Source organism: Balaenoptera borealis, assembly GCF_965194805.1.
Source record: "Balaenoptera borealis genome assembly, chromosome: 10".
NCBI classification, from domain to species: Eukaryota; Metazoa; Chordata; class Mammalia; order Artiodactyla; family Balaenopteridae; genus Balaenoptera; species Balaenoptera borealis.
The window spans coordinates 61,491,519-61,512,242 of NC_138874.1; the positions used below are offsets into that span (position 1 = coordinate 61,491,519).

A 20,724-nucleotide genomic window follows, 5' to 3' on the forward strand; every position below is an offset into this window, starting at 1 on the left:
ATTAGGCTGAAGACCAGGTAAGGCGCAGCTGATTCTGCTGATCGGGGAACTTGTCAGGGAGGGAGGCTTTCCTGCTGGGCTGGGGAGGTGGGGCATATCTGGCAAGAACAGGGAAACTCACAGCTAGGCATTTGGGGCCGAAAGAGGCTCAAGGTTGTCAAGGCAGCACTTGAAATTTTAGATTTTACAATACAGAAGAGAAAAAAGAAAATACAGAAGAGAGAAAAAGGGAAGAGAGGAAAGGAGGGAGGAAGGAAGAAAATTTCTCTTTATAGTCTGGCCTGACTTAATTCAGTGGTTACTGTGATAGACTATTTCAAGACCAAAAGTTAGAGTGACTTTTCAGTTACCACCTGGAACACTTATTGATTGGCTGGCCCCAACCCCATTCCTAACCTCCTTTTATCTATTTTCCAGCCAGGTCTGGTCATGTGTCAAAGTGCTGGCCAATGGGACGTGTGTAGAATCATGCTGTGGGATTTCTGGGAAAGTTTTTGCTACCTGATTTAGGCAATATCCTTTTCTCCTTATTCCTCCTACTTTGTTCCTGCTGGAATGTAGATATGATGGCTAGAGCAGCAGCAGCCACCAGAAATAACCAGGAGAATCATAAAGATGTGCAACATCTCAAATAATTTGCCTTTTATTCATTACTTCTCAGGAAGCTTTTGTATAATTGGGTTTTACTTTTTTTCATTTAGGATTTAATCAAATATTTTTCATATGCCACTCAGTAGTCTTCAATAAGTCTCACATTGTCCACATAGCAAGAATGAAAACAGGAAATGAGAAATGGAGTCATCAGTTGGGAAATCAATAAAGCATAAAGTATGTTGTGTGGTTGCAATCCAGGATGAAACCATGGACACTGAGTCGACACTAGGTCCTCTGTTACAGGATGCCTGCCTACAAGGTGGAAGTGGATACAAGAGGACCCTCTGCAGTTAGATAATCTTACTCTTCATTTTTTCTAGCTATTTTTTCCAACTTTTGTATAGTGTAAACCTATTTCTATATGAAAAAATAAGTTTTAAAAATTGCTCTTACTGAAGTTGGGGGTAGGGTGGGGTGGGGTGGAACTGGCCCTATATTCTCTGTCCTTCCCTTCCTGCCCCCAGTGGCAGCCCTTGAGAATGTTCAGTGGATGTGAAGGGATCATAGACCATCCCCCATCATTCCTCTGAGCAAAGCAAGGCAAGGGTAATTCACAGTGCTCTGAGAATCTGATGAAATCTACTGACCCTCTTCTTAGAGAAAAAAATGCCCACATAAAACTGCTCACAATTTCAGAGGGTTAAGAATCCCACTTTAAAAACAACAGTGAGGGGCTTGGGCTTCCTGATTTGCACCTTGGTTAAGAATCCACCTGCCATTGCACGGGACATGGGTTTGAGCCCTGGTCCGGGAAGATCCCACATGCCGCGGAGCAACTAAGCCCGTGCGCCACAACTACTGAGCCTGCGCTTCAGAACCCACGAGCCACAACTACTGAGCCTGAGTGCCACAACTACTGAAGCCTGCACGCCTGGAGCCCGTGCTCTGCAACGAGAAGCAACCACAGTGAGAAGCCCGCACATTGCAACGAAGAGTAGCCCCCGCTAACCGCAACTAGAGAAAGCCCGCATGCAGCAACGAAGACCCAACGCAGCCAAAAATAAAAATAAAAATAATTTATTTAAAAAAATTAAAAATAAAAACAACAATGAAATTCAGGGGCCATAACTGCCTCTTTCTTATTTCCTTCTGCTACTTTTTTGCTGCTCTTTCTCTGCTACTTTAATCAGTCTGTTCTTTAGAATTATATTCTTGGATCCCAGCCTATGACTGGACATCCAGATGTGCCAAGGGTCTCAGGAAGTGCAGAGGCAGAGTCACTATGGGGCATTGTCTTCCTACCAATGAAACGAAAGTGGCTTATATCCAACAAGAGTTAAAGATTAGGGATGAAGAAATTGGGTAAACATGACTGTGGATGGCCCCCAACTACGCTGAGTGGCCCATAATTCACATGGGAACTGTCTTTCCCCATCCAGGTGTTGTGAACCTCTGTCCTCACACAACTTCCCTCCAAAGAGTCCCCATGCTCTAGGGGACTCCTCACACTATAGAATATGCCAACTCTCTTTGGGATAGCCATCAGGTACACATCTGTTCCTCTCCTTTCTGGGCTTCATCCTGCTTTCCCCTGCAAGAATTCTATTTATCTTTCATCAAGCCTCACTCTACCTTTGTGAAGATGAGCTTTTTCCTGCACTGATCTTCATCTAGACTCAGTCCCCAGCTCCTAACCTACTCATCGTCTGGGTAGATGAGTCATCTACTCACCTCTGCAATTATATCTCTCCATGGGCAGAGTCAAAGGTAGAGATGCATGGAATAATAGGCCAAGGAAGAAAGGCTACTAAGTGAATCAAAAAGCCAAGACCTAAACTTGATAGAACAGACAATAAGTACTAATTGAGTTCAGAGGAAAGCAGAATTAACAAGGGCTGTGTAAAGCAGGGTAAGGGTCACAGTGATGCCTGGATTTAGGTGAAGCCTTGAAACTGCTAGGCTTTATTTAAGCATTTATAAAGCTTACCATGTGTTAAGCTCTGCACCAAATATCTCACTACACAAGCTCTTTTAATCCTCACAGTATCTCAAGGGAGGAATTATTATTATGCTAATTTTGCAGATGAGGAAACTGAAGCTCAGTATCACAGAGCTGGGATCTGACCCAGGTCCATCTGATGCCAAAGCTTTTTATGGACTCCAGAACATGTGATTGATGGTGCCTGGCACATAGGAACTGCTCTATGAATATTTGTTAAATGGATGAATGGAGTGAGAATTAATGAATGAAGCAGTCATGTGAGAATGAGAAGGCTCATATATCTTGTCATGTGGATTATACATCCATGGTGGAGGGGGGAAGCTTCCATGCAGGAAGTGGTTGGTCAGCTACTGAATCACTGATATTTATTGAGCGCTTACTATGTGCTAAGTGCTTTAACACTTCAGGACAATCCTCTGGAAGTCAACAGAAATATACTGAGCACTAGACACTCTGGCTGGCCCTGTTTTGGGCCCTGAGGATGGCAAATTATCCTCAGGCATTCTCAGTCCAAATGCAGAAGAAAGACCTGTACTATACTTCACACCACAGATGGGGCTACCTGAGGGTTTAATTTACCTACTCTCCTCACCCTCTACAATCGTGAACAATCCATCAGGAGTTAGATTTCTTTGGCTCTGGAGATGTTAGCGTGGTCCATGGGCTCTGAATATAGTTGGAATCCACGCCCCCTTTCCCACTTCTCACAAACTCCTCGTAATAGACTCCCATATAGTGCGAGTAATTTACAGTATAATGAATTTGTTTTATTCTGGTTCAGTCTGGGCACTTCGGCCCCTGGCTGCCTTCCTGTTGTTTTATTTACTCCTCAGCCATTCTCATTTTTGTATCTATTCCCTTTAGCTCTCTTTTTTCTGTAAGGTCATTCTAAGGACAGGATGTTGCAATGGCCAAGATGAGTTGTGAACAAGTGCAAGCCAGGTGCGTGTTGGTGATTCTCTCTCTTCTTTTGGGCTCTCTGAAATCTGGCGCATAAAGAAAAACATCACACGCTCAAGATTTAAAGCCCAAATTCCGATTTTGAGGTTGGTGTCATTCAGATGAATGCCCCTGAGCCCAGGCACAACAGAGCAGTTACTGGGAGAGATAAGGTGATTCAGTGTCATACCTTAGTGAGCTATAACTCACAAGGGGTTGGGGAGACATTTTTGTAACCACTAAGATGTGTAAGGCCAGCCTCAGCCCTATATATTGCTGTTTTCCACAATGGCTGTTTCCTGGAGAATCCATCTCTTTCACCACAGGGTGCTAGGGGCACTGAGCATTAGTCAGTTTGCTATGCTGGCCTTGTTAACACCTGTGGCAGGACATTAATACAGGATAATAGTAATCACATTGGTGTTAAATATGTGCAGTGTTAGGGCAATAACTTTGAATCTCAACTCACTACATTTGATTAATAGGGATGCTGATGGTGGCACCAAGGAAGATGGACTCCTCAGCCTTCTCATCCAGACAGTATAAACACTCCCTTGCTGAATGCTCCATTTATATGTGAATACAATTAAGATTAGCTTCTAATTATTTCTGGCACATGCTCTTTAATGCCAGAGCCTTTAAGTCACAGCGGTCAAAGGGTAATGCATCATAACAGGTTACAACATCCCCAAGGATTTCTTGATTGACATAAAAATGGGTTTTTTCCTCCAACTGATTGACACTATGGCAGGTGTGAAGTGATGGCCAAGTTTCTAGCTGTCCATTAAAAGATCTTAAATCAAGGAGGATGTGACTTCAATAATTAGCTTCCACATTTGAGGGTTGAGACCAGCTGGGCTATAGATAGTGTTCTTTTAGGAGTTAGGGTACATCAGGGATGGTGGGACAGTTTTTCATTTGAGTCCCTCGGTGCAAGCAACTTGAGAAATTGGTTTCCAAAATTTCTGGAGTGTCTTTTTTATTTTCCTGGAGGAACATAAATTACAATAAAGCAACAGGATGAACTCAAGCTAGGGGTAGGAAATTTGCCAATAAGAAGAGTTAGCCTTTGTCTTTGTAGAAACCCTGTGCAAACAGGTGGGGAAATGTGTTTACCTTCAAATACTGGACCACGTATTTCAACCATTCATTGGTAAAGGGAGCAGATGTTGTGTCTCAGGAACTACAACATACTGTAACCAAATGGGTATATTTGGGAAGGGTTGCAGAACTAGCATCCCACTGTGTTCTAAAGCTCTGTGTGCCAGGAGGACAACATTCCCCTGACCTTCCACAACTAGTCTCCCATTCTCCTGCAACTTGATCTATATCACTGCTTTGATTTGGACAAAGGGTCTTCAAATGCATGTTTGTTCACTGGAATGTTGGAAGTTTTGGAGGCAAGAAATCCATGGATCTGAAGTCTGCTGTCCCCTCAAAAACTCCTGGGGAAAAAGGACCTGGATTTTCCTTATGTTTGGGACAAATGAGCCAATAAGAGGAAGGAAGTAGTACGAAGTAAAGATGATTCTAACATCCTGGAAAGGCAAACCATATATTTTGCTTAAAAATTAAATCCAGGCATACCTGTTCAATGTGTACGATTGAGTTAACAGTTCTTAATCTTCTTGCCTTCAAGTTCTCTACCCAGCTAAACTGAATAAAAATTCACAGTGTCTCCTATGCAGGCTGATGCTATAATCAAAAGAAAAAAGGCTTTTCAAGGAGCTCACTTTGTAATGAAAGAGTAAGATATAATACATATACCAAATAATGAATCCTTAGTGCTAAAGCACCTGGAAAATGCATTCACCAAGGGGTGTGGAAGTACACAGAAGGAAAGGATTAATTTCTCAGGAAGAGAGAAATGATCTACAAAGCCAAGAAAGGCTTGATAGAGAAATTGATATTTAAGCTGAGCCTGAAAAATGAGTATGATTGTGCCAGGTAGAAAACAAATGGGAAAGTGGGAAATTCCCAGCAGCATGCCTAAGGTGGTGGCATCATGTGATCTTCACACACTGGGATGTCCCAGCAAGGCAGAGAGGAGAGCAGCAGCGAAGCCTCCAAGGGCACATTCATTTCCTCAGGAACTGCTAGTTGAGAATCTACTATGTTTCAAGCACTGGACTATGCAATAAACACTATGATGATGTTGTAAAAAAAAAAAAAAAAAATTAACGGAAACCTCGATTAAATAGAGTCAGGAGAACAGAGAGGGAGGGAGCCCAACAGGATAAAGAAAGACTCATCTTCTTTCCTGGCAGGGACTCAGTCAATGAAAAGCCATGAACTCTTTGTTTACTACAGCCCTCCCAACTTCCTCCTTCCCTCTATAAAAGAGTTCTCTTTGGGCTTCCCAGGTGGCGCAGTGGTTGAGAGTCTGCCTGCTGATGCAGGGGACACGGGTTCGAGCCCTGGTCCGGGAGGATCCCACATGCCTCGGAGCAACTAGGCCCGTGAGCCACAACTACTGAGACTGCGCGTCTGGAGCCTGTGCTCCGCAACAAGAGAGGCCACGATAGTGAGTGGCCCCCGCTCGCCACAACTGGAGAAAGCCCTCGCACAGAAATGAAGAACCAACACAGTCAAAAATAAATAAATAAATGAATGAATTTATGGGAAAAAAAAAAGAGTTCTCTTTCCCTTGCCCTGCAAGGACTTGCACGTGGCTCACCATGGGTGCAGATTCCAAATTGTAATTATTTGCTGATCCTAAATATACTCATCTTTGTTGGAGAAATATCTGGCAGCCTGTCTGTTTTAGGTCAAAATTTTGGTGGCCCATACAAGGACAGGGAAGACCCCCCAAAGGCTCCAGGCTGGTGAGCAAACAGGTACAATATCCACAGCTGAGCCCACTGTTACTCACTGCTTCTCTCACTGCCAACCCTAGAGCTCAAACGTATGTCTTTCTCCCGGATCCAAGCTCATTCCCTCTTTGCATTTGAAGCTCTCCAGACTCTTTTTTTAGGATCTATTTTAAGGTTTTCTCTTTCTGGTTAAGGTCTTGTTCTGTATGCAAGTATTCATTTGGCACTTCAGTCTGATTCTCAGATCAGACTATTTCAGCTGAAGCTGACTGAGAAGCCATCAGCCCATTCCTTCGGAATAGAGGCTGTTCTCTGGAAACTGGCTGAAAAAGTCTTTGACCTGGCTTCTCCAGGACCAAGCTATTTCCTTAGAACTGGCTGGTATTAGCTTGCAGGCTGAGTTGCAAGCTGTTTGAATTGAGCTGTTTGTGGTGTAAGCTGTTTAGGCTGTTTGAAAATTGTTCTTTTACTCTGGAGAAAGATTTCTGAGAAATGGAATTTCAGTTATCTAAATATTTTGAGGGCACCCCTCCTACAGGGACTCTGGCCGATTTTATGTTTAAAAACTGCAGTCTTTCCTCATGTGCATTTCCAACTAAATGGACCAGCCTGACCAAAGGCAATTCAGAATATCAATGGACATTATGGGGAACGTTTGAAATCCCCAAACTTAATTTCCTTAAAACCAAACTGGATTACAATAACTTCAACATTTCCAGAACGGAGTGGTATGCCTATTTTGATTGATAGTTTGAGGCTTCCAAACTTTATCAGGTGCCTGAAATTGCCTCTCTGAAGAATAAGAGTTTAAGATTAACTGAGGCAAACCAACAAAGAAAGATAAGATGCTTCCTGAAACCCCAGACTCTTTTCCTTGGCTTCTTCGCCTCAGATTTTCCCTCCAGCACAATCTTTTTTTTTTTTTTTTAATTTATTTTTATTTATTTATTTATTATTATTATTTTTTTAACATCTTTATTGGAGTATAATTGCTTTGCAATGGTGTGTTAGTTTCTGCTTTATAACAAAGTGAATCAGTTATACATATACATATGTTCCCATATCTCTTCCCACTTGCATCTCCCTCCCTCCCACCCTCCCTATCCCACCCCTCTAGGTGGTCACAAAGCACCGAGCTGATCTCCCTGCCAGCACAATCTTGTGTCTCTCCCTTGGCTCCATGGCCAGGCTCTGCCGCTAGAGCCATCTTCCTCTTTCCTGCCTATGATGCCTCCTCTATACCCTAAATTCCCCTGTATTAAGTTTCTCACCAGAACTTCCCCTTTTCTCTGAAATTCTTCCCACTACCTATTCCTCTGAACTTGTCAGACCTTATCCCTTTAAACATAAGCCTCCTGAGGCTCCAGAAGCTAAACCCTTTATTTCTTATATTTCCTGGACTGAAGCTGAACTGGGAGCCATAGTCAAAGATTTCCCCAAAGTAACTGAATATTTTCATCTATTTTTTGAGGAACTTAATATAGTCATTCAAACTTAGCAGCCGAGTCTCTCTGACTTATGTTGGCTGGTTCATATGCTTATTGGTGAAGGCCAGGATTAGCATTGGATGAAAAACGCTAACTGGGAAAATCCTGGAAGATCTCTAGAATTACGACCGGGGAGCTCGCTAACTTCCATGACCAGGCCCAGGCAATCATTAGGCAACTTCATCAAGCAATTCCTAGAGCTTTCAAAAGCTTGTTGATCGGAACAAAATTCAGGCTTGCACACAAAAGTCTTGTGAACCTGTTCATGATGATTACAATCAACTGCAGATTATTTTTAAAGAAAATTCGGGTCTTCCTTCAGGTGTTGATTCTACCTGCATAGCTTTTAACTCTATGCTTATTAATGGGCTGAACCGGGACTTTTCTCTTCCATTGAAAAGGACCAGGATGGAACGGCAAACTGTGTCCACTCCAGATTCAGTGAATCTGGCAAAGCAGCTCTCCCACACTCTAGATAAGTCACCAAAATGGAAGACCATCAAAATTCTTAATCGTCAACCCCAGCAGATGAAGGTTCCTAAACAGAACCAAAACCCTTTTAGTTTCTGCTATTATTGCAAAGAGCCAGGACATTGGAAAAGGGACTGTTACAAATCTAAGTGCCTTAGGCACTTTCAACCCTCTAACCAGCCTTTCCAACGCCCTCCCAATTCTAATGACGGGCTCGGAGGAAGTACAGGGGCTCTTCCCAATCTTCCCTCTTAATCAGCTTGGAGAGACATTTCTCCAGAGTGGGGATGAATCTACTCCAGTCCTAACTGACACCAGAGCCACACGCCGGGTGCTCAACCCCACTATTGTAAAGCAGCCCCTGCCTTGGAGTTCAAAAACAGTTCAAACAGTGAGGATCTCTAATGCAGCTCAAGAGGTTCCTGTCCCTGAGCCTATTCCATTTTGCTTAGACCCTTTAAGAGATACACAATTTTTTCACTTTAGTTCCTCAGCCCCTATGCATGTATTAAGCTGAGACTTCTTAGAGAAGTATCATGCCAGAATTTCTTTCTCTCAAAAGGGGAAGCAATTCTAGAATTTGGCAGTAGTCATCTAATCAGCCAACTAGGTGAATTAAATGACCCTTTGACATGTTTTATTTATTCCATCTTTGATGGTACTAGAGCTGATTCTGAAAACAGTGACCATCTGTCCCTATTGAATCAGCTACCACCTTCCTTATGGGCAAAATCTCCAACTGGTATTGGCAAAATTCACAGTGCACCTCCCGTCAAGATTCAAATAGATCCCTCAAAACTTCTTCCCAGAATTAATCAATACCCAATGAGTAAAGAAGCCTTCGAGGCATAAAGTCCAAAATAGAAGATTACAAGTCTCTAGGCCTCATTGTGCCTTGCACTAGTCCCTGTAACACCCCTATTTTACTGGTGAGAAAACCTATGGCCAAGGGTGGAGATTTGTTGAAGATCTCTGAGCACTAAGCCACACTGTCATCCCTGGACACCCTGTTGTTTCTAACACTCCTGCCTCGCTAGCATCCATTCCCACTGGATGTAAATTCTTTACTATAACTGATCTACGTAGTTCGTAGATAATATTCTTTAATATTTCAGTTGATGAAGCTAGCCGATACCTTTTGCCTTCATTTGAGAAAAAAAAAATTCACCTGGACAGTAATGCCTGAAGGTTTTACTGAGAGTACTTTGTATTTCTCACAAATCCTGAAGGCTGATCTGGATAATATAAAGTTCCCTAGAGGTTCTATTTTGTTGCAATATATGGATGATTTGCTTCTTTGCTCTCCTTCTCAAGCCTTCTCACAGGAAGAGTGTCCGCTTGCTAAAGCTTTTAACCTTAAAGGGACATAAGGTCACCAAAATTTTTTTTCAGTTTTCTGTAACCCGGGTTTGATATTTAGGGCATCTGCTATCAGAATTAGGGATACATCTAGACCCAGATAGACTTCATGATGTCTTAAATTTCCCCAAACCCAAAACTGAGTGCCAACTATGAAGTTTTCTTGGGCTATATGGTTATTGCCAAAATTGGATTCCAAATTTCTCTCTTACGGCCAAACCTCACTATATTTTACTAAGCTATAACAACCCTGACCCAGTTTTATGGGGAAAACTGGACAACATAGCTTTCAAGGCCTTAAAGGAGAGTTTGATGAACCCACATGCCCTTGGGCATCCCAATTATGAGATTCTTTTTCCTTTTGTATATGAAAGGGAAGAGAATGCTCTTGGGGCACTCACCCCAAAACACAGGGACCACCATCAACCCATAGGGTATCACAACCAGTAACTGGACCCTGTGGCACAAGGATACCACCCTTGCCATAGACCAACTATTGCCCTTTTGATTAATACCACCTAGAAAATTGTGGTGAGATCCCCTTTAACTGTTTTTGTATCTCATGCAGTAGAAGCCCTCCTGAATTCTCCTCACACTCAACATTTCTCAGTCAGCCGCCTCACTTCCTATGAAGTCCTTTTGTTAACTACTCCTCACATAATCCTTTTATGTTGTAGTAACCTTAACCCAGTTACTTTTCTCCCCTCCATCATTAACAAAATTCCTCATGACTGCTTAACGCTAACTGATCACCTCCTGACCCCTTGTGATGATTTACAGGAAGCTCCTCTGAGTAAAGTGACTTCTCCTGCTTCTCTGATGGTTCTTATGTAAAAGATGACAATGGCAAATATTGCGCCAGGTGTGCTATTGCAACTCCTTTTGATGTTGTTAAGGCAGCATCTTTACCTATGGCTACTTCTGCCCAGCAGGCTGAATTATACACTCTTACAAGGGCTTGTAGCCAAGGATAAAACTGCCAATATTTATACAGATAGTAGATATGCTTTTGAAGTAGCTTATGATTTTGGAATATTGTAGAAGCAATGTGACTTCCTTACTTTCAGCAGAAATAAAATTTAATGTGACCCCTATGTTCAGGAATCATTGGATGCAATACTCTACCTGCCACTTTAGCTATTAAGATTCCAGAGCATTCTAAACTTTGACTCTCTGGGAGCTAAAGGAAATCACCTTGGTGATATTTCCTCAAGGAAATACAAGGGACTAACAGCAGCCAAACCTCTGTCATGGTCCAAAGGGATATTTCCTCAAATGATAGCTTTAGAAAACTGGCTAGAGAAGCCAAACAATTGGACCCAGAAAAGGAAAAACAAGAGTGGGAATTCAACAATTGTTGGTTTGATAAAAAGAGAAAGCTCTGGTTTGGACCAAATAACAACCCCGTCCTACTGGAGGCTAAAATTCCCACTTCTCAGCAATGTTGCATGCGTTAAACCATTGGTCTACAGGCAAAATTATAGTATTCATGAATCAATATTGGTGGGGAAACATTAACAAGGCCACAAAAGGTACCTTCCTCACTTGTCCCACTTGTCTAAAATACAACTCAGGGAAGCTTGTTGGTACTGCTCCCAGACATCTTAAACTGCCTAATGGACCATTGGAGTTCTGGCAAATGGATTTCATACAATTTCCTCTGTCTCATGGATATAAATATGTTTTAGTCACAGTCTGTTTTCACACTAGACTAAAGACATCCCTTGCAGACAGGCTACTGTGTCTTCTGTGGATAAAGTCCTTATGGAAAAAATTATTTTTACCTATGGAAGTCCTCTTGAACTTCACAGTGATCAAGGAACCCATTTTATTGGGCAGGTACTTGGAAAAGCCTGTACTATTTGCCCAGTTTTACAGCAGTTTTACTGTGCTTACCGCCCTCAATCCTCTGGTTTATTCTACTGCACTAAAGGCATTATTAAGACTATTGGTAAAAATTGTAGAAGCCCTCCAAATACCTTGGCCAAAAGCATTGCCATTGGTCCTTCTGAATCTCAGATTTACCCCTTTTGGAGCTCATAAAATCTCACCCTTTAAGATGGTCATAGGATGCCCAATACAATTGGCTCCTTCTTCTTTTGACTCACAACTTATAGAAGGAGAGATCCTACAACATTATAAAGGTCTAATTGCTTCTATTAAAAATAACCATGCTTTGGGACTTCCCTGGTGGCACAGTGGTTAAGAACCCGCCTGCCAACACAGGGGACACGGGTTCGAGCCCTGGTCCGGGAAGATCCCACATGCCGTGGAGCCACTAAGCCTGTGCACCACAACTACTGAGCCTGCGCTCTAGAGCCCTCAAGCCACAACTACTGAAGCCCACGCACCTAGAGTCTGTGCTCCGCAACAAGAGAAGCCACTGCAATGAGAAGCCCGCGCACCGCAACAAAGAGTAGCCCCCACTCACCCCAACTAGAGAAGGCCAGTGCACAGCAACGAAGACCCAACGCAACCAAAAATAAATAAATAAATAAAACTGATGTTTTAATAAACAAATAAATAAATAAATAACCATGCTTTGGTAAAGCAATCTTTTCACAGTTCACTCCCTAGAGACAAAGACCTTAAGCATCACACCTTACCTCCTGGAGATTTTGTGTATTGGAAAAGATACCTCCAGAAGAACTCGCCTCAACCTTGCTGGAGAGGCCTCTATCAAGTACTGCTAACCAACCCTTATGCCACCAAACTCCAAGGAATATACTCTTGGATTCACATGACACACTTAAAGAAAGCACCAAACCCTGACTGGCCTGCACATCATCTGGTGATCTGAAAGTACAGATTTCCCAGAATTGAAGCACATGACATCTGATGAGACAGCTTTCCCAAGATATCCCGACCAGGCCCCTTGGAACTTGGCCACCAAATCTTTGATGATGATACATAACATTTCAATGATCTCCAACGTCTGTGATAAAAAGTTCTCGAAAGTTCTCCCTCCTACCCCTCCTCGTTACTCAAATGTTACCTCAGTAGGTTTCCAGTCTGTACGCTTTCCCTCCCATGTGAAACACTACACTCAGGCAAGGTCCTTCCTGGCACTGAGGGACAAAAAGCCACAGAAACTGGGAAACCTGACTCCTGATTAGTGATACTTTTAGAGGAAGATCTTGATCGAAAGGGAGAAGTGTAAAAAAATAATAATAATAAACTGAAACCTCAATTAAATAGAGTCAAGAGACCACACTCTCACTCCCTGCGAGGATAGCAGAGCCCAACAGGAAGAAAGAAGATGTCTGGCAAGAACTCAGCCAATGAAAAGCCATGGACGTTTTTGTTTACTATAGCCCTCCCAACTTCCTTTTCCCCTCCATAAAACTGTTCGTTTCCCTTTTCCTTGCCAAGCAAGGACTAGCACATGGCTTGCCATGGTTGCACACTCTAAATTACAATTCTCTGCTGATCTCGAATAAACCCATCTTTGCTGGAGAAGCATCTGGAAGTCTACTTGTTTTAGATCAACAGTGTAGATACGGTACTGCTGCTTAGCTTTTTCTTTATCCCTTTTTCTTTTTTCTTTTCCATTATCAATGTGACGTTATTATAGGAACTCACTACCATATATTATGTATATACTATATATTATATAATATATACTCTTATGTATATGAGAAAGTAACTTATAAGAAAGTTAAAAGAGTTTGCATTTTATAGTAACTTGTGTTACTGTTGCGAAGTAGAAGAGGTGTGCTGAGGTGAGAAAAGGAAATAATTGAGGTTTTTTTAAAAGCAATTTTACATATATTGTATACTTACAATAAATATATATTAATATATTATATGCATTTCCAAACCTCTAATGTTTTTAGTAGTACTAAAGTTCTTGTGTCACAGTACACTTGGTCGTCCCCTCAAGTTTATTTTTAGAACACCAATGTTGAGCACCGATTTGGTATGTGGGTGAAGAACAGAGGAGAAAGGAAAGAAGAGAGGATTTAAAATGGACGTGAAAATTGACAGTAGATAACCAAGGCCTTTAAATACCATTACTGGTAGGGAATGAAGCACCATTGTGTAAATAGCTGATCTGAGAGGATCACAAAATGACATCTAAGTGTTAGAAATAGAATATTGTCAGTGGATGGCTAGAGGGTGGCCAGAAACAGGAAGGTAGGAAGGGGACCAGTTAGGAGGAAAAGATATATGAATTGTTGAGGACCTTAGCTATGCCAGTGGCTGTGAGAATAGATAGGAGGGGTCAGGATGGAGAAATATTCATTAACTGAGAACTGATTAGATGTGGGAGGTATGGGAGCAGAATGAAGATATCAATATTGATGCTTAGGTTTCTCTCTTAAGCAGAGTCATGAATGTTGTGCTATTACTGACAAAGGAAATCCAAGATGAAGGAGCAACCTGGGGGAATAACATCAAGTGCAGTTCTGGACCAGATGAGTGTGAGGTGTCTGCGGGTGTTTAGGAGAACTACAAAAAGTAGAAAGTTTGGGGAGATGAATACATAACAATTAAGGAACCACTAGATTTTAAATAAAAGGCAGGGAAAGTGTAGGGGAAGAAAAGCCATCGAGGAAAAGACAAATGGTCAGAAAGGTGGGAAGAACTAAGGGAAGGGAAATAATATTTATCTAGTTTCTGTTTTAAACCAGACACTGCTATGTACTTAACCTGTGTTATGGCATTGAATTCTCATAGTAAGCCTAAAAATAATCATATCCCACTTTATACATGTGGCTGAGATGTTCTGAAATACTAATTGACATTTTTCCTACAATATCTTTGTACCCACTAGCCTTTTCCCTTGTGGCATTCATTGATTCATAGAATAAATGTTACGGAAGTAGGAGGAAAAGGCTTTTGGTTTTAAAGAGGCTATGCCTTTAATTTTCAAAAATAAATAGATATAGAGGATCTGAAAACCAAGAGAGTTGTGTCTCTGATTCTCCTTTAGAGCCCTGGGGAGCAGGAAGCCCTGGGTAGGAATGACACCCTGGTGTTCCCAAGCTGATTGGCTACTGGCAGCCTCACAGAGTTCCTGGTGTCCCAACAAGACGCAAGGACAGTAGAAGGATTCAAGATGAGAGTGGCATGGAAGTGGGGAAAGGTCTTAAAGAGCCCCACCAAATTTCTGATAGCCAAAGAAAGCCAGGGAGAAGCAGACTGGCTCCTGGATACCCACAACGGGCATGAAACTAGCTCAGATAGGGGTGGGTCTGATGAGGCCTTGGGTTCATGCATGAGACCTGACTCAGGGGCAACCTGCATGGACTGACAACAAAAGATTGGATGGAAATGGGCATCTCAGCAGATGTCAGTGTGGATAGATCTTGACTAATCCAGGATGAGACATCCTCCCAAACCTTAAAACTATATGAGTCCCCAAGAACAAAGAAAAAACCTTGGGAAAAGAAAAGGGAAATCCCTGAAATGGCTGATATCGAGTATTTGTCCCCTAGCCAAGTGGGGGCTTTAAACATTGGAGAAAAATAAAGTTATATTTCTTGTGCTGCTAAAGTTGTGGTCAAAGATTTGTATCCACAATAATCAGCAAAACAGCATTTAGGAGAAGAGGTTAAGATGATTTTTCAAAGGCCACGCAGGTAGGCAATGATGGAGCTTGTATATAACTGTAGGTCCACCTGGCCCCAGAATCCTTGCTCTTGCTACTATTCCATTTGCAATGCACATTCCCATTTTCTAGACTCGGTCTGGCCAGGAAAAAGTCCCTAATCTTTCCTGCTTTTATTTCCCTGTGGTGCTGAGGGCAAATCGTAGAGTAAGTCAGCTAAGGACCAGACCCAGGTCTTTGTCTGTAAACCTCACATTGTCCCTTCTACTTCAAGAAGCTAGCAACAAAGTCACTACTTCTTCCTTTGATACATGAAGGGAAAGGTTAGAGTTGGGTAAAAACAACATAAGTTTAGGAGGGCAAGAAAGTAAGTTAAAAGCATTTGTATTTTACAGTAATTTTTGTTAGTTTTGCCAAGTAGAAGAGGTCAGCTGAAGTGGGGAAAGGAACGGGTTGAGGTCTTTAAAGCAATTATATAATGCAAGTTTACAGTGTGCCAGGGGCTGTATATTAGTGCTACTCAAAAGCGCAGCCCGTGGACAGATGTCATTAATATCACCTGGAAGCTTGTCAGAACTATGAGTGCCTAGCCTGCATCCCAGATCTATTGAATCAGAATCTCTTGAAAGAGGGCCCAGAAATGTGTATGTTAATAGGCCCCTCAACTGGGTATTATTATGCACACTGAACTTCACCAAGGGCTGCTATAGAAATATGGAAAGCAACTGGTCAGAGATGAGGAAATGGATTATGGAGAAATATGGGCTCAGGTGAGCTTGGAAATCTTAAGCATGTAAAGTAGTCCATGATCGTGGTTATCATAATCTCGACATGAGATTGGAGATAGAATCAAAGAGAAAATGCTATGTTGATCCAGAATATGTGATATTTGCAGGATAGTGAGCAAAAGGTGAAGAAGATGATGAAACTAAGGCATCTAAGAGAGTGCAGCTGATGTGATCGACCCACATTAACAACGCAGGGAGGGTCGAAGAAATCCCAGGATGGAGATGATTAATGGGGAGTCTTATCCAAAGTTAAGGAATTTAAGGATGCTGTGGTGTCTCGATGTCACTTTCTTGCAGTGAATGGCAGGAGAGGTGGAGGGAGATGGTCAGATAAAGGTGTGGAGGTACAAGTAGTTTGCTGAAGTGGAGTAGAGGTAAAAGACCATGTCCTCTTAGCCACAATCGATTCCATACTTTTTCTGATTTAACAAGGAGGTCTGGTCACCAGCAATATGGGGACAAATTGCTGGTAAAACCAGAAAAACCATGCCCTTTCTGTAACCTCTTTCTTGGTTTTATTCATCCATGTCTCATCAGCTCTCGCCTTCCTCAGATTCTAGTGTTTCCTGAAGGTGAATAAATCTGCAATCCAATTCCGTCTCCCCAACCTGTGAATTAAGATGGAGTTTCAGGATGTACACACACACACAAGCCTTGCTTCTCCATGAAAGATTATCTTTTCTTTTGCTTGTCTAGAGAAATCACTTGACTTCTGTGTCTTGCGTTAGGCCACTGTCCGTAACAACAGTGGTGTCACTTTGATGTGCTCTATGAGGCAGTGGGCACTTTGAAGTTGAAAGATGGAACAGACATGAGTAAATAGTACTCTGAGCATACTGCTATTGTACCATTAGTGCCAGTAATTATTTCGCCGAGTGACACATCTGATAAAAAGTCAGCTACCTTCCTCCGGGAAGTGTCTCAGTAGCTACAGCTAGGGACTTCTGTGTTTTGTTTTTTTTTTCTTTTCTTTTTTTTTTTTTTTTTTTTTAATGGGCAGAGCTTGTTAATTCTCTCTTGTTAAGTCTCCATTTCTCTGGGTGGGGGTCGAGGTTTTAGATCCTGGCTTCATGGGAGCTAGCATAGATTCAAGGCTGTTTCCTGGAATGGGACACGTAGTGGCCTTTTGATTGGTCCTTTCCAGGTTTCCTTTTTGCTCAGTTCCCCCTCTGCCTGTCATTATCCTTGACAGCTTTCCTTTTCTGGTTTTGGAAATGCAGATGTGACGGCTTAGAAGCTAACAGCTATGTCTAAAGAAGACTTAGCATTTGATGGGCTGTTTTTTTGATCATCACATATAGCACTGTGTGTATGGCACTGTCTTAAGCAAGGCTACCAATATTAACTCACGCAATCTCCATAATAATGATTGAAGGTAATTATTATCCACACTTTTTCAGACAGGGAAACTGAGGAACAGAGGAGTAACAGAGGCCAACAGCTCATGAATAGCAAAGTAGGATTCAAATCCAGGCAGTTTGGTTACAGATGACCCAGCTGCCTTCCTGGCTGTGCTATGCTCTGTGGACAACGTGACCTGGTGTCAGTAGGGGGAAGGGGGGGATGTAGTGTACATAGTGATGAGTTAGAGGGGGTGGAGTTGGGCTTTCTGAGATTTGCACTGAGATTCATCCTTCAGTGCTTGTTTTGGAAGAACAGTTGCTTTAAATGGCTGACACCAGGACTCTGACTGCTTGAATAGCGACTTCCAATCACAGAGGACCCACTGTGTTTGGGGCCACTACAGCTGGGACTAGGACAGCTAGCTCCTGATTAGAAAATTGTACAGGGGAAAGATCAGATGCACCCATTGATGGGGAGGTAGTTCCAATGCCAGAGATGGAGTGACTACCCACATGCCATGAGCCTATGTAACTGAGAAACACTCAAGAGCCGGGGAATATGACCTGAGGCTGGGGGTGGTTGTGTCAGGTGCTGGGAAGAGAGTTGCTGGCAGGTATTCTTTGCAGCTGGCTGCCTAATGGTTGGTTCTGTAGCCACGACTAGTCTGGCTCAGTCCAAATGGGAAAGTTTTCTGAAATCTCTACATCTCTTCTCCAAATCTGACGCCAGAGGTAGTCCAGACTTGTGTGTATTTTCTTTTTTTTTCTACAAAACCTATCATTTAGATAGAATTCCTGCTTTAAGCGAGAGTACCAGGACCTGAGAATTTTGCCCATGCCAATTCCCTGGCATGGGAAAGACTATATGGTCCAATCAGATGGCATATTAATGACAATAATGAAGGCTGAACACTCTTACTCTGTTATGTAGAATTGAGGAAGTGTGCCTTATAAACATTAATAAACAGAAACCTCAATTAGAATCGTCAGGAGGCCAGAAGGGGAAACTCTCATGTCCTATGATGATACAAGAGCCCAACAGAAAGAAGAAATGCTTCTTCTTCTTGCCTGGCAAGAGCTCAGCCAATGAGAGACTGTCACAACTCAACCAATGAAAAGTCACTATACTTTGAACTCTCAATTCCTCCAATGGGCTCTTTGTTTACTATAGCCCTCTCAACTTCCTCTTTCCTTTTTATTTAATTTTTTGGCCACTCCATGCAGCTTATGGGATCCTAATTCTCCGACCAGGGATTGAACCCTGGGCCCCCTGCATTGGAAGTGCAGGGTCCTAACCACTGGACCACCAGAGAATTCCCCCTCTTCCCCTTTTTAAAAAGCGTTCTTTTTATTTTCACTGGGGACTTGTACTTGACTCGTCATGATTGCAGACCCTGAATTATAATCCTTTGCTGATCCCAAATAAACTCATTTTTGCTGGAGAAATAACTGGCAGTCTATTTGTTTTAGGTCAACAATCTTTAGCCAGATTTCACTATAAATGTGGCAGAATATTTCTACCTCCACACCTCCTTCTTTTCTTTCCCTAGTCCTACTGCTAGCTGGGAACTGGACTTTGGTAAAACTGGCTAAAGGAGTGGATTACCATCGGAAATTTTTAATTTATGTTGAAAATATGGCAAGGCAAAGGTTTATTCGTCTTGTAGGCATTCCAAGTATCAGTTCATTGTAGGTTTTATGCGTGTATCACAATTCCCACTAATTTCTAATATGGATGGAATAGGAGCAATCTAAAGAATTGAATTTTCAAAAGTGTTACTAAGAACTCTAAGCAAGAAAGTCATTGAGTTACAAGGAGATGGCAAATGTGGAGTCAAAACTACGTAGTGAAAACAAAACAGAGCTGATCCAAATACTTGGTGCATCAAAAAGTGAGCAGACTAAATAGGAAGTATGTGAAGAATGTATTACACCCAAAGAGCAGGAAAGTCAGTTTATCATCAGCCTTGGGATCTTGAAGCCGGAGGGGTAGTAAAGGTGGAATAGCTGTGGGGTAAACAAAAATAGTATCTGCCATCCAGTGCTTAGGGGACATCTGAACCCATTCTTTCTTCTTGTGTAAAAGTCTTGTAATTTTCCTACACTTTTGGGCCCTGTTAACCAAAGAGACACCCTCGCCCTCAGATCCAGGGGTGGACGGTTGATCCAGGATAAGGAACATGTATCCTCAGACTTTTCCTGGAACAATCATGAATGACAATTTGCACAGCTGCTCAATTATAAGCCTGGGGCTCCTGTTGGCTGTCTTTTCCATCACAGTTGGGAGAGCTTACCTGATAATAAAGTCAACCCAGAGGAAAGCGGAGTCTAGGGACCCAGAGACAAAATTCTTATGATAGCATTTGAGCATGTGAATCATGCTGCACCTGAAGCCATTACCCTGGACTTCCAGTCTCACAATCAAACAGTTCACTCTTTTTGCTTAAGGTAGTTTAAGTTATATTTCGGTGCTTTGCAACTAATATAAACCTGCATTTACTCCCTTGAGACCATAAGAAGTTTTACACTAAAAGTGTTTTTTTGTTTCTGTCCCATGATCAGGAAGATACACCCGGAATTACTAGGAAAGAAGCATTTAAAGTTTCAGGGGTTGATAAGCAACAGGATATACTGTATAGCACAGGGAATTAGAGCCATTATCTTGTAATAACCTATAACGGAGTATAATCTGCAAAAATACTGAATCACTGTGCTGTACACCTGAAACTCATATAATATTATAAATCAACAATACTTCATTTTTTAAAAAAGTTCCAGGGATTAACAAACTTTCTCTTAAAGTACCAGATAGTAAATATTTTGGGCTTTATGGACCAAGAGGCAAAACTGAGGACATTATATAAATACTTATATAGCCATTTAAAATGTAACCATTTAAAAAAAAATGTGAAAAAAAACCCACATTCTTAGCTCCTCGGCTGTTAAAAAAAAAAAAAGTCAGCTGCCTCAATTTAGCCTGCTGGCCCAAGAAAACAATCACACAACTTACTTTGAACATTCTTTCTGTTTCTGTCTCATAGAAGAAAGCATTCTTTTCATTTTCATCCTTCAAGACAAATATCTCCTTATCAGGGAGCTTCCTATGAGTGCCTTGGCTGGGTCTATGGTTCCTCTTTTGTGCTCATACCCCACCAAGCTTATAACCTTTATTTTATTCCTTCACATATTTTGACATTTTTAAATTGTTAAATTTCAGACATAAAAAAATGATATAAAATATTAAAATAAACACTGGTGTAACGTGTAAAACCGAGCATAACAGTTAATGCAATTCCAATACATTTGAAGCCCATTTTGTATATTTCCCAAAACACGTTTCCTCCCTCTCCTCTCCAAGTAGCTAGTATCCAAAA

General features: G+C 41.9%; 1 long non-coding RNA gene across 3 annotated transcripts in view; it reads right to left on the reverse strand.

Annotated features, from left to right (window-relative positions):
* Nucleotides 1-20,724, reverse strand: part of LOC309604601 — a 99,200-nt gene that overhangs the window by 77,141 nt on the left and 1,335 nt on the right. For 2 of the 3 annotated variants that reach the window (XR_014230920.1, XR_014230922.1), the window contains exon 1: nt 5,123-7,448. The exons of the other annotated variant lie outside the window; for it this stretch is intronic. This is a non-coding gene — a long non-coding RNA (uncharacterized lncRNA). Of the gene's footprint in view, nt 1-5,122; nt 7,449-20,724 lie in introns of those variants that run through there. 3 annotated transcript variants of the gene reach the window in all.